General features: G+C 45.6%; 1 protein-coding gene across 10 annotated transcripts in view; it reads right to left on the bottom strand.

The window, feature by feature from the left end:
- TENM2 (teneurin transmembrane protein 2) overlaps window positions 1-13,170 on the bottom strand; it is a 2,252,147-nt gene that overhangs the window by 1,871,066 nt on the left and 367,911 nt on the right. The window lies entirely within an intron of this gene.

Here is a 13,170-nt window from a genome sequence, read left to right as displayed (position 1 = left end):
TGCTAACTGTTCCTGTGTGAACCAGAACAAGGCCCCATGAAGTCTGTACATGTTCAGGGCCTTATTCTGGTTCACTCTCAGAGGCAAATTCCTTTTCAAATGGACAAAACCATGTGCACTGCAGGTGGGGCAGATATAACATGTGCAGAGAGAGTTACATTTGGGTGAGGTTTTTCTTCAAAGTGAGATCTACATTGCAGTGTAAAAATAATGCAGTCATTATTAACCCTGCACAGAAACAAAATAACTCACCCAAATCTAATTCTCTATGCACATGTTACACCTGCCCCCCCCCCCCCCCCCCCCTGCAGTGCACATGGTTTGTCCATTTGAAAAGGAATTTGCCTCTGAGAGTGAACCAGAATAAGCCCTATGTACTGGGTCAAATTATAACAGACCTTGAAGATAAGATGGTGTTGTAACATAGAGGGCAGGATGAATCAATCATAACATTTTACTAGCAATGCATCCCACCACTCACTGCATATATATTGGCATTTATTATTGCTGTATGAAATGCATAAAGAAAATCTCAAAGCATAGCTCTTGCGGTAAGATCTGTCCTTTGTCATGATTGGACTTCGGGGTTTGGGACCTGGAGCCCTATCTGTGCCTGCATCGGGGGATTCTCTGAGGTATCCGATTGGATCCCTCTCAGAATGGCAGTGCTTTAGAAGCCAATATATAGGGCAGTATTCAATGAGAAAATTCTCCGTGTTTTATGGAGAATTTTTGCTTTTTTCGCCTTGGACGGAGCATTTTGCTCTCCAAAAGCGAGCAACCCTATTCAATGTGAAATATTCTCCGTCTTTCTAAGTGATTTTCTCCGTGTCTCTCCGTGTAGCAATTCTCCATCTTTTGATGGGGAGCTGGAATGTGAACTTTTAATCTAAAAGTTTTTTTTTTTTAATTTTGGTGTCAAAAAATCACTTTTTTTTTCTGTGAAGGGGCATGTTATTTTTATTCATGTGCTTATAGCACATGAATATATATTTAATTAAAAAAAAAATAATAATTTTTTTTTTTTTTACACAGTGCAGCCAGCAGGGGGCCGGAGCGCTCGAGCCGCTCATTAGATATTCATATATTCACTGCACCCGATCGTTAATATGCACAATCGGGTGCAGTGAATACTGGGTCCCCCGCTGGCTATAGGGGGGGGGGGGGCAGCCTGTGCTGCCTGGGTCCTGGGGAGCCCCCCTCCCCACCACATTCCTCTGGAGCAGCCAGGGAGACTTTAATCTCTCTGGCTGCTTCCGTCCCCTGGCTCCCTGAAAGCTCCCTGCCGCGGACGCTCGTCCGCTGCAGGGATTAAGACTCGCCGCTAGTGGCGGCGAGCATCAGCCACATTGAATAGTGGATAAAGTGCCGTGACGGAGAATCTCCAAACATGGAGAATCTCTGCAAAAACACGGAGAGTGCATGGAGAGCGAAATAAAACGAATTCAAAGAATTCAAATGAAGATATGGAAGCCATATTCAATAACTTTCTGAATGAGTATTGATTCTTAGCATTCCAGAATTGCATGCTGTGTTGTGTTATCCTTTAGATGCAAAAATAACTTAGTATAGTATTTCCAGATTTCAACATACTGTAATACTGAGTTTAAAAGGTGCCCATACATTAGTGTGACTCTCCCCTCGGAGATGTCGTGCACAATCCCCGGTACTTATGTATTATCTGGGCTCCCATGTTAAATGCACCCCATTTTTTCATACCCCTACTATCCAACTACGCATGGAGTTGATTTTATATAGTGTGGCGAGCGCAGCGAGCCACCGTGCCCGAAGCGTGGTGAGCGCAGCGAGCCCCGCGAGGGGACGCGGTCTCATAAGAAAAAAGGGAGTCCAGATATTACATAAGTACCCAATCCCCCCCTTGAGTCACCCAGGACCTTCTGGAACTACATGAATGCATGTGATATATCATATGTGGTTCTTGGGCATATACAGTACAATATATTGCATGAGATCCCAGCCAAGCCTGCTTAATAAGGTCCGATCGCAGCAGGGCTGCGTTTGCACGGGTACCGATGTTGTTTTACTGTGCATTTCTACACATGTGCATACACAGGGAGAGTGCACCCACGCAGGGCCGCCGAGAGGAAGGGGGGGCGGGTACATTTTACTTGGGCCTGCCAGGGGGGCCCGGGTCCGGCGGACACACAATTTAAAAAATATATTTATTGGGCTGCGGGTGCGCCGGGATGACAAGGACCCGCACGCCCATGTGTCCGGCCACCCGCCCGCCCATGTGTCCGGCCACCCGCCCGTCAGCTGTGGCTGCCCCTGCCTTCCCCTGTCTCTCCTTCCCCTGCACACAGTGAGACAGACGCTAGAAGTCATAGTTCACCTCTAGCGTCTGACAGGAAGCACAGCTCTGCACTTCCTGGTAACGCTGCCGGGCTGTGCTCCCTGTCAGAGATGCTGGAAGTGAATAATTACTTCTAGCGTCGGTCTCTCTGTGCGCAGGGGAAGGCAGGGTAAAGCAGGGGCAGCTGCAGCTGATGGGTGGGTGGCCGGACACACGGGCACATATTAACCCCTTGGCAACAGGCTAGAACCCCTGGCAAAAAATATTAACCCCTTGGCAACATCCAATAACCCCTGGCAACGCATATTAACCCCTTGGCAATGAGCAAGAACCCCTGGCAATGGACAATAAACCCCCCTTGGCAACGAGCAAGACATTAACCCCCCATGGCAATGAGCATTAACCCCTGAAAACAAATATAAACCCATTGGCAACAAGCAATAACCCCTGGTAATGCATATTAATCCCTTGGCAACGAGCAAGAACCCCTGGCAACGCACATTAACCCCCCCTTGGCAACGAGCAAGAACCCCTGGAAACGCACATTAACCCCCCCCCCTTGGCACCGAGCAAGAACCCCTGGCAACGGACATTAAACCCCCTTGACAACGGACATTAACCACCTTGGCAACGGACATTAAACCCCTTGGCAACGGACATTAACCCCCTTGGCAACAAGCAGGTAATTTATAATTTATTAGAAGCCTTACTGTGGGGGGGAATGTGGTGTGGCATAGTCAGTGTATATCGACTTTTGGGATGGTCCTGCGGGAATTAGACACTGCATGCGTCTAATGAGGCAGGCAGGCAGGGAGGCTGAGGGCATGGCCAGCAGTTCACACAGCACTGGCCATGCCCTCACAGCAACAAAACGGCACCCAAAAATTTTGCCTCTGGCATGCAAATATATTCCTTTCTCCACTGCCAAAGTTGGGAGGTATGCATTAGGTGTGAGGGGCATTGCAATTTGTGGCATAACGGGTCAGGGGCATTACAGTGTGCAGCATAGTATCATAGGCATTGTGGTGAGCTGCATCATGTTTCAGAGAAATGGCGGTGTGTGGCATAATGTATCGCTCGCTCAGACACTGCCCGGCTGTTCCCGACCAGGCATGCGGCCTGCGCTGGGTGTCTCGATCATAGGTCATGCTGCGCAGGCCGCAGCGCTGACCACCAGTGCCGGAACCTGCTTGCCTCCGGGCCTCCCACATCCTCCCACATCATACCCGACGCTAGAACCTGCTCGCCGCCGGGCCTCCCACGTCGCACATGTCTACCCGATGCCTGCCTCTGCACTGCGGCCGCCTGCTCCCCTCCGCAGCTCAGAAAAAGTAAGTCAGTGTGGGGGTACGGGGGCAATTTTCTTTTAGGGATGCCAATCCCGAGATTGAGTATTTTTTAATCCCAGTGATATTGGTGTACCGGCCCCAAGATTTCTGCCATCCCATAGAAATGACCTTCTAGACCTAATTTGTCTCTGTCCCTGCATCCCCGCCATCTCTGTCCCCACCCTCTGGCCCTTCGTCACCACCGTCTCTGTCCCTGCATCCCACCATCCCGCTCTATGCACCTTTGTCCCCGCCATCTCTCTCCCTGCATCCCCACCATTCCTCTCACTGTCCCTGAGTTTTGCCACAATCTGTGTGGCATAATGTGAATTTTGGCACAATCCATGTGGAATAATTTGAATTTTGTGTCATTCCATGTGGCATAATGTGAATTTTACGACATTCCATGTGAATTTTGGCTCATTCTGTGTAGCATAATGTGTAAGGGGCAAGTATAAGGAGTCTACTATTGTGTTGCATAAAGGGTATATGGTGTGGTACACACCCCTATATCCTTTTAATGGCCACACCTCTTTTCTGTAGCTCGCCACTCCAGGGGGGCCCCGTGACACTGTTGTACCGGGGCACAGGATTTCTCTTGGCAGCCCTGCACCCACGGCAAACAGACTGTTAGCCGGGTGCACACACCCAGGATAGTGGGTAGGGGCGGAGAGGAGTGGAGGGTGACCCAATTAGCATATGGGAATGCCATGAGCATTCCCATGCTAATGAGGCCATGACACAGGTGCAGGGGGTGGGTATATCACCAGATGTCAGCTGCCCGATCATTTCCTTCCCAGCGTGCACACGTATGTAAGGTTGCTCAGAGCAAGCTTACATATGCGTGCACCTTCCACATCTTTCGGCGACCATCGAAGGATATGAGTGAATCCCCCTGGCCTGCGAATGGATATTATTGTGAAACATCCATTCGCTTGCCCTGGGTGTGAATTGCACTTGTGAATGGGTGGCGGCAGAATTATGTACAGATGCAGACAATTTTATTCTAAAAAGGTGTATGTTTTATCTTAAGTCCTCACACTCATTTTACTTAAGTAACCAGGATTCCTCTGAAATATATCTTTGGCATAAAGCTGGCTGCATACATATATATATACACTCAAACCAAAATATTGAGGGTTAATTAAGGCCTCCGGAGAGTCAGGCCAATTACAGTACATTGAACTTAACAGAAGCTAAAGAAAACCGAGGGCTGTTTAAGCAGGAGGTGTCATAAACCATCGAAGGTACCTGAGCTGCTGGCACTTTAAGTTCCAAGTTGTTAGGATCTGACTCTGTAGGGATTAGCCAATCAGGGTGTAGGGTGGAGTTGTCTATGCTTAAGGCAGAAGGAAGTTAGGGTGAACTTCCTCTATGATCCAGCTTTCCCCTCCCTCCCATCCCTATTTATCTTCTTTACAGGCGGCGGTAAAGAACGGTCTTGTATATTTGAAATCATCTGAGGATAGTGGGGTGCGCTCTCCTGGCATTTGATATGTCGTCAGCACATACCCCTTGGACAGGGGATGGCTGCATTATCCGGACGGGTGGGTGTGTGTGGGAGAGTTTGAACAACAGCGAGGTTTGAATGGTGTTTGTGATCTTTACCCCCTCCTTTCTATGACCGTTCTTTAGGGCCGCCTACCACTTAACAGTCAGATATATTTAAATGTCAATTAATAAATTTGACAATATAATTTAAACGCCAGCACTTGTGTCTGTCTCGTTATTTTAGTGTTAAGTTTAGTGATAAGTTAAATAAGTTTTGTTAAAGTGTGCGGCAAAAGGGTTGCCGATGGTGAGTTTATTAGTAAGTATTAACAAATGTTACATTTTACTTAATATAAAGGGTGGGATCTCATCTATCTATATCTATATATATATATATCTACAATATATACAATATATACTATATATTGTATATATAAAATTTTCTGCTTGTTCCCCCATCATGCTTAGACTAAGAGTTATGCTTGTGCATTGCTTATCGTGTTGAGATTGTATATTGTATATTGTATTTTGTATATCAGGCCAATACTCATGCCATATTGTTGTTCAGGGACATCTATATAACTGCACGGCTAAATAAGTTGGTGTCTAAAAATGTTATTTTATGAATCATAAACTTAAAATTAATGTTAATTGAGTATGATATGGTAATGAGATGCAGTGCTTCACATTCAATTGATTTTAAATGTTTTTCTGGATGTATATATCATGTTTTTATTCTGTTTTTTGTTTCCATAGAAACTGCTTGGCTTGGCTCTTTCGTTTCCTGGTGCAGGGCGATGATGCGCATCTGGTCAGGCCTATCAGACGGTGGGAACTGCCGGTCACGTGGGCGGAAGCGCAGGTCAGTGAGAGTGACTGGTGCCCCTGCTCGCTGTGTTCCCGGCGTCCTGCGTCCGATGTGAGTCTGTTATACAGGTGTGTGGCGGGATCTGTACCTGGGGGGTGAGAGGCTAGCCAATCGGGTTGGACATGGGGGCCTGTTTATGTTAGTATGTTAGGTATTTATTACCTGTGTGTGTTATATGCTTTGTGTCCCTGATGACGGAAGTAACTTCGTAACGGTGTAGGACCGCTAAATAACGGACTTTTATTCTGCAAAAAGAGACTGTGAGAGTGCCGCCTTTATCCTGTTTATTTATTTATATATATATATATATATATATATATATATATATATATATATATATATAGAGAGAGAGAGAGAGAGAGAGAGAGAGAGAGAGAGAGAGAGAGAGAGAGAGAGATAGAGAGAGAGAGAGAGAGAGAGGACAATAAACCGGCACTCACTTTCTCCACTTATGTATCCTGCTGGGGTGCCTCCTTAGGATTGATACAACAACCCAATGCAATATTCTGGAACAAAGTAGCACTCCTCAGACTTCTTAGCAGGTAAAACTTAGTCCTTTATTTAAGGTGCCCAACGGCGTTTTGGGGCGTACCCCCGTCTTCAGGGACAAGCTGTCTGCTTGTCCCTGAAGACGGGGGTACGCCCGAAACGCCGTTGGGCACCTTAAATAAAGGACTAAGTTTTACCTGCTAAGAAGTCTGAGGAGTGCTACTTTGTTCCAGAATATTATATATATATATATATATATATATATATATATATATATATATATATATATATATATATATATATATATATATATATATATATATATATATATATATAGATGTATTTTCCAGCATAACTCTGGAATGTCTGAAGCAATTTACACCAATCTTGGAACACATGTGATTTACTGTACAATCTGGAAAAAATTATTGTGGTGACAAGACACCCCTAGTACCCCTGTGGAACTCCTGGGGTCCAAAAAGGGGTCCGGGATGCAAGATATTGCAGAGTTGCATAACATAAAAGGGGTAGAGGATATGGGGTTTAAATTATGGTCAGATCTGGGAGGCGAATGCTGGTCACACCCTGGGCATGGAGAATGGTTCAGCTTAAAACAAAAGAAGGATAAAGTTCAAGTAATGCACAACCAAACCTAAAACAATCCCTGGTACCTCAGCTAGTTTGTAATACAATGCAACCTGCTTTTTACAGCATCAGCATGCTTATAAGCTTGTATTAATGTTACATGCATGAAGATTTCCAGAGCTTTATACATATGGGGAACTGAAATTTCCTGGAGACTTTACCGCATTTTGCAGAGAGTACATTCCGTCCAAAGCTTATTGTTTCTGTCCTTACCATTACCAATATAGGTGTTCAATTGTCCAGGGAGTACATTGCTTGCTCTATTACCTGTTTTGACTGATTCCCTCAAAAATATATTTTCATCCTTTTGCTATTAACACTAAGAGTGCACAAACACACCTGCAACACATCATCTCTCCTGGGATCCCATCAATTCTCTGTATTTAGCATGAGCCCAGCACTGTCACAGAGCCAAGATTTCTGTACTTCTTGGCTGTCTATGTAGCACAGAAGATCTGCTATAGTGCACCCCATGAAATATCACATTCATTTCCTTTTCTCTTTTTTTGTGACGGTTGCAAATTTGTGATTGTGGGACGAACCTGCTTTTAGGAGGACTAGATGTATATGAACATATGTAATTCCAGTTACTGATGTGGATCATACATAGATGTAAAGCAGCACCGTTAAGACGTGAATTATGTGCAAGTTGCCTCACACATTGTGTTTTATTGCTGGTAATGTGACACAGACAAGTTCATGTAGAACACTAGAGATGAGCACTGTATCTGAATGAAAATATGGCTCAACATTACAAATGTTTGCCACAGTAAGAACTACAGATGTAGCCCCCTGCCATCCTTGGCCGGGACTCGCCAGACGCTACACTGAACTGGGACGGCATGTCCCAGTCTCTCGGCGGGGACGCTGCGTGTCCCTGCCCGTCTCCACTTCAGGGACACGGGCAGGGTTAGGGGGGCGGCGAGGGCGACCGGCGGCGATGGCGGGGGAGGCGGCAGGGACCGGAGGCAAGCTCTGTTGCCCAGTGGGTGTCCGAGTGTCTCGTGCGCGAGCGCCCCCTGGTGGGGCTGGCGTGATGGCGAGGCCAGCCCTGCAAAGATGGGACAAGCCCCATCTGTAAGCAAATAACTCGAGTGATCAAAATTAGCCAATGTTAAGCCCTGTCACTAGGAAAGGTACTCATTATAAGTCATCTAAATACATTGACCTCTGCTTTTCTCTGTTACATTACCTATGTTAAAATAATGGGCCTGATTCAGGTTTACTTGGTCCCCTGCAAATTCAATTCTGGAACCGACTGCACATGCGTAGCGGTGAATATAATTATGTGCAGACCCGATGTGCGAACGACTTTGGTGACTAACATAGTGGTCGGCGGCCATCAAATTATTTATTGCCCGTATGCCTGCATGGGAATGGTTGTGTAAGCATACACATCCATTCGTATGCCGGCACGGGCATTCACTTGCCTGGCGGGCGGCATTTACCGGCTCACGAAGCAGCGAAAGAATGCGGCTTAGCGAGTGGGTCTGAATCAGGCCCAATGTGTGATGAGAATAGAGATGAGTGCAGACCCTCGTGTTTTGATTCTAATAAATCACCATGTTTGAATTTCTTTAAAATCAATACAATTCTATAAACATTGATTAAAAAAATCATAAAAATTGTTAAAACAACTAAAATCTGGACATTTGGGCCTGGCTACATGCAATCCAAATCCCAGGTTTGGTTTTTAAATCCGAGTTCTGAACTGAAAACAGACCAGCACTGCTGGAGAGGAAGGGGGCCAATCAGAGCCTGCACATGGGCTTGCTCGTCTCGTAAGCTGGGCATACACATGTGTGACTTCTCCCTTTGGAGAAGTTGTTCATAGTCCCCGGGACCTTGCAGTCCTTTTGCATGCGATATATATTGCATGCGATCTCAGCCAAGCCTCCACAGCTTGGAAGCAATCCAAGAGATTGTGCCAGGGCAACTTGCAGGCTCTGTTGTGATGCACACGGGACAACGCATCGTATCGGAGCTGCTGTCAAATACATGTAATTTGGATGCTTTTCATGAGACTGATCACCGCAATGGCATGAAAAAGAGCCCAAATTGCTAATGAATTGCCCTAGTGCAGGGGTGTCAAACTCAAATTCATCGGGGGCCGCATCAGCAGTTTGGTCACCCTCAAAGGGTCGGTTGTATCTGTAGGACTATGTATCCACTCTTTATTATCATAAATTATTGTCACTGCATGGGACAGGGCACAGTGACGTGACGTCAGATGGCCCAGCAGGTAACCTGGGCCTCTGGGTTCGCAGGACTTTTGCTAGAGTTCTGGACTGGTGGTGACAGTGGGACAGATAATGATAATGACCCTGGACACAGGCAGCCGCACTGCAGATTTGTAGGCTCAGGCTGCGGCTGTGTGCTGCTGGCCTGGCTCTCTGCCTGCCCGGCCACGGACTCTGGACTGGACAGACTGGTCTGGACAACAAGAGACAACACAACTGTGCCCACCCCACTGCCAAACTTACAGTAAATATACTGAACCAACTGATGCCACGTCACGGTGTCACTGGCACTGCTGTCAGGCGGGCGTGTGTTACACATGGCAGCGCCGTAGGCGCTGCCCGCAGGAGGAGCCGGGGAGGAGTCGGGCACGTCACACAGTGACACTAACAAGTCTGTGTCCACTGTCCTGCCTCCCTCCTCCTCCCAGCGAGCGCTGCGGCGGAGTGACTGTGTCACCCGGCTTCCTCACGTTGTTAGGTATGTCTCTCAGTCTCGAGTCGTCATGTGAGTGTCACTGAATGTGATGTGACACTCACACTGTGATGGTGGTAACCCTAGGTGAAGGCTGGCGGCGGCTGCGCGGGCCACATGACGAGGTCTGGCGGGTCGGATTTGTCACGCGGGCCTTGTGTTTAACACCCGTGCCCTAGTGTATGGCGGCCTTTAAAGCACCTCAATCTAACGGGTGCCGGATGACTGACCGGCATTTGGGATTCCGATAGTCATTACACCGACGTTGGAATCCGGCATTTGGGATTCCCGACTGCTAATCCGGCATTTGGGATTCCCGACTGCTAACAGCCCGACATACAGACAGGCAGAGGCTATTCTCCCTCCTTGTGGTCGATGACTCCCACAGAGGGAGAATAGAATAGGGGCCTTGTTATGCTCCCCCCACTGTCTGAGTCCCGGCAGACTGGATTCGGATGTCGGGCTAATGACTGTCAGAATCCCGACTGTCGGTGTGTTATACCACACCCAGTCGAACATCTAACTCTATTGACCATTAGTCTGATTTGCAATGAGCTAATCAGCACCAAATGTAATTGGATGATGTCCTGGCTATACTATTTATCAGTTCCTAAGTCAAACTAAAGAAATAAAGCAGATGACAGGGGTAAACATTCAGTCGAAAAAAATTACAATTGTAATGTGAAGCAATATTGTAAATGAAAGGTTATATAGATGCAAATATATTTAACGTTATTTTTGAAAATGCCATAGTCCCTGGTATTGTGTGCAGAAGTGAAAATAAATTAGTAAATACTCATTTCCTATGCCAGCGGTTTGTGCAAAAATGCTCTTACAGTAGGTATGTACTGTGTGAGCGTTTGGTTGCAATCCCATTACAGTAAATGGAGAGGTATTTTATGAGCAAATGAAGCTCCAAGTGCTTGATATATGCTGAAATAATCCTTCTGTAAGTAGCCTTAATTCTGTATGTCTAGTGCCATATTGGTGCAGCATTCGAAAGCTGTCCAATTGTTATCAGCAGGTTCCTATAAGTGCAGGCTGGAAACAAATACAGTTTAAATGTGAGGTTCACTTCATTGCAATAGAGTCTGCAGACATTACTGTCATTGGACATGATTTATTCTTTTGATTTTATTGCAGTTTCAATAATTAAATAACTCCAAATAAGAAATTAACTTTGGCAATGAGATGAAACACTAATAAAAAGGAATGCTTAATGCAGTCATCAACCTCTATGCATTCACCAGTATTGTGACATCTTTGTCAAATGCTGCTAAGTGGCTTTCACTACATATTCATAAATGACTCTGACTGTCTACATCGAAAAGCATATTTAGCCACAATGGCTATTGCCACTCCTAAACTATAGTGTTTATTCACTTGCAGATTGAGTGCTCTGATAATCAACTACACGGATAAATCCTCACTTCTCCAATTTACAGTTAGTAGAAATGCTTCAGGGTAAAATATAATCACATTTATTGCTACCTCTCAATGGCCTTCTGCAAATGGGACTAAGATGTAACACACATTCCACAAGAATACACTTATAAAGATGTTCATGACAGATAAACTGCAGCTGCCTCTGTAATAAAAGCTGTAAGTAATACAGAATGCCAGACACTGTACTAGACACCTACAGACAATGGTTTTAGGTAAACGTGTTGTATTCTGTCATTCGGACAGTGAACTATGCTCATATGGAACAGCACACATTAGTAATAGATCTGCCAAAATCCAATATAAATTCTAACAATATTCACTGGAGCATTCCATAGAGCAGGGATGGGGAACCTGCGGCCCTCCAGCTGTTGTTGAACTGCACATCCCAGCATGCCCTGCTACAGTTTTGCTATTTGGCCACACTAAAACTGTTGCAGGGCATGCTGGGACGTGTAGTTCAACAACAGCTGCAGGGCCAAAGTTCCCCATCCCTGCCATAGAGCTATGAATATATGGATGTGATGTTTTTATACAGGGTATAGAATAATACACATGAGGAAAAAGCATTTTGTGAATTGTGCTCAATGTCCATAATGTTCTTAAACAAGCAGCCCTGTCGTAACTGACATATCATGCATCTCCTGATATACTCTCTGCTGCTGCCCCACCCCTAGGGGTGTTAGGGGTGTGTTACCCCCACAGTGTTTGACCCAGATTGTAAATTATACAAGTTTGGTGTAAATTGCACCAGACATTCCAGAGTTATGCTGCCAGCTGAAATACTCTGTTCTGCTGCCTTTAGCACTAGGGGTGCAAGGGGTGTCTTACCCCCACACTGGGTTTTCTTTCCAGACAGGAAGCCATATGTGTACAAACTTGGGTGTAAATTGCTCTAGCTATTCCAGAGTTATGCTGTCTGCTGAAATGCTCTGTGCTTCTGCCTCACCCCTATGGGTGCTAGGGATGTGTTACTCCACAGTGTTTGTTCCCAGATTGTTTGTTCCCAGATTGTAAGTCATATGTGTAGCAAGTTTTGTGTGAATTGTTGCAGCCATTCCAAAGTTATGGTGACTCCTGAAATACTCTGGAAGATTATTTTTTGGAATTCTTAAAAAATGTAATTTTTGAAAAAAGATTATTCTTAAAAAAAAGGAGGTGCACACCGGAAAGCACCCCTCTATTCAACAGCACATAGGACAGCAACCCTTTATAATTATTTCTACGGCACACACAGGACAGCACTGGTCTACAGACTGCATCTTCAGTTGACAAGGTTATCCCACACTAGTCAGGATTGTACTCCAATCTGTCTTAAAACACCTAACCTAACAAGTTAGTACACAGCAGACAGGCAGCAGGACCCTTGGACTGATAGGGCAGACAATGAAAAGAGGTACAAGATGGAATTGTCCTTGGGATCGCCAACCCTTATGTTTTATAAACAGGACATGTACACTTTAACAAACCAGTAATTTCAGTGACAGGTGGTCCCCCTGGGAAAAGTTGGCCAAGTTCTCTGAATCATACAACCTTCATTTTTTTTATGACTTTTCATGTTACGTGAAGAGGTAAGAAGAAGGACAAAACAAGCTGCCAATGACACCAAGTGGCAAGGAAAGGCTAAGGGTTTGGCATGTGTTGCAGGATTATGGACTGCATCTTCGGATGCCTTCTACCTGTTCCCACAATTGTCCAGATTGTAATCCAGTCATTAACCACCCAACTAGCTTGTACACAGCATAGCAGACAGGCAGCAGCACCCTGGATAGATAGGACAGACAAAGAAATAGGTGCAAGATGAAATTGACCTTGGGCACTCCCACCCACCGTTATGTTGTATAAACAGGACATCCACACTTTAACAAACCAATCATTGC

This window comes from Crinia signifera, chromosome 4, assembly GCF_055691185.1.
Source record: "Crinia signifera chromosome 4, ASM5569118v1, whole genome shotgun sequence".
NCBI classification, from domain to species: domain Eukaryota; kingdom Metazoa; phylum Chordata; class Amphibia; order Anura; family Myobatrachidae; genus Crinia; species Crinia signifera.
Note: the sequence above shows the minus strand (reverse complement) of the source record. Positions and strands in the feature narration are given on the sequence as shown.